This window comes from Neomonachus schauinslandi, chromosome 11, assembly GCF_002201575.2.
Source record: "Neomonachus schauinslandi chromosome 11, ASM220157v2, whole genome shotgun sequence".
Taxonomy (NCBI): Eukaryota; Metazoa; Chordata; class Mammalia; order Carnivora; family Phocidae; genus Neomonachus; species Neomonachus schauinslandi.
The window spans coordinates 37,676,396-37,678,383 of NC_058413.1; the positions used below are offsets into that span (position 1 = coordinate 37,676,396).

Here is a 1,988-nt window from a genome sequence, read left to right on the forward strand (position 1 = left end):
AAGGAAGACATACATACAAATAAAACCTATAGGTGATTGTAGCTGGCAACTTCATTCATAATCACTAAAAATCAGAAATAACTCATGTTTATCAACTGGTGAATATGAATAAACAAAGTTTGTTAAATCCAACCACTCAACAATGAAAAATACTATTCAGAAATGAAAATGAATGAATTACTGATACATGTAATAACATGATGAACCTCAAAAGCATTGTGCCAAGTTAAAGAAGTCACACACAAAGGCTACGTGCTGTATGGTTCCATGTATATGATATTTTATTACTTGTTTCATTGTTGTTTCTGGAGATTTTCTGTTTCTTTCTTGTCTTTATCACTTTTGGTCTTTCCACTCAAAGAGTCCCCTTTAATATTTATAGTCTTTTTAAAACAATATGAAATTCTTTGCAAATTTGTGTGTCATCCTTGCTCAGGGGCTAAGCTAATCTTTTCTGTGTCATTCCAATTTTGGTATATGTGCTGCCCAAACAAGCACTATATGATATATTTTTTTAAAAAACAAAACTATAAGCAACAGGGTCAGAATTGCCAGGGGTTAGCATGAGGTAACATTTTGGGGATAATCAGACTATTTTGTATCTTGAGTGGTTGGTTGTTACATATCACAAAACTCATTGAGCTATACATCTACAAAGGGTGAATTTTAAAAATGTTTGAATGTACACACAATTGTATGATTACATCCTTTGCAACTATTAAAATGACACTGTAGGAAATATATATATGGGGGGAGGACAAAGGGAGAGGGAGAAAGAGAATCTTAAGCAGCTTCCATGCCCAGCATGGAGCCTGACATGGGGCTCAATATCACAACCCTGAAATCATGACCTGAGCTGAAATCAAGTGTGATGTTTAATTGACTGAGCCACCCAGGCACCCCTATTTGAGCATATTTTTAAAAGAGTGATGTAACATACCCAAATAGGGTTTATTTTAAAATTTCAAAAATGATTCAACATAAAATAACCTATTAACATCCATTCCTGATTTTAAAAAACCTCAATAAACAAAAAAGTAATAATGTAACTTACTATGCTACTAACATATAACATTATGAGGAATTACCTGAAATTCTCAGCAAGATTCTTCTAACTGGTAAAATACCAGATGAAGAAATGAAATAAAAAACCGAAAAAGTAGAGAAAGTTGTAATTATTTATAGATTATATAACTGGCCATATGGAAAACTCAAGAAAATAAAGACAAGGAAATCCTGTTGCATGTTTCAGCATAGATGAACCTTGAGAACATTATGCTAAGTGAAATAAGCCAGTCAGGAAAAGATAAAAACTGTGCTCTCCCACTTACACGAAGCATCTAAAGTAGTCAAACCAATAGAAAGAGAAATTACAAGTCAGGGGCTGGAAGAGGGGAAAAGGGAGTTGTTATTCGATGGATATAGAGTTTCAGTTTTGCAAGGCGAGAGTTCTATAGATGTTGCACAACAATATGCATATAATTAACACTGCTGTATTATACACTTAAAATGGTTAAAATTGTAAATTTTATCTTATGAGTTTTTTAACCAAAATAAAAAGTACTATTGGAACTAATTAGACAATTTTGTCTATTACTGAATAATAATTTATTATTATAATAATTCTATTCAGAATGCTATAGAAAAGTAGCAACCAGTTGGAAAATATAATGGAAAAATAGATGCCAGTAGTAATAACAAGAACAACGATATAATACCTTGGATGAAGCAAAACTTGCAGAACCTATTTATTATTTATTTATTTATTTATTTATTTATTTATGTATGTATGTATGTATGTATGTAAGACTTTATTTATCTATCTGAGAGAGAGAGAGAGAAAAAGCATGAGCAGGGGGAGGGGCAGGGGAGAAGCATGCAGGGCTTGATCCCAGGCCCCTGGGATCATGATCTGAGACAAAGGCAGATGCTTAACCAAGTGAGACACCCAGGCGCCCCAAACCTATTTAAAGTAACTATAATTTTCT

At 32.9% G+C, this 1,988-nt stretch overlaps 1 non-coding gene across 1 annotated transcript; it reads right to left on the bottom strand.

Annotated features, from left to right (window-relative positions):
- Positions 1 to 391: 391 nt before the first annotated feature.
- LOC123326253 lies at positions 392 to 498 on the bottom strand. Its single transcript, XR_006540964.1, has one exon. It is a non-coding gene; the product is annotated as a U6 spliceosomal RNA (small nuclear RNA).
- Positions 499 to 1,988: the final 1,490 nt, after the last annotated feature.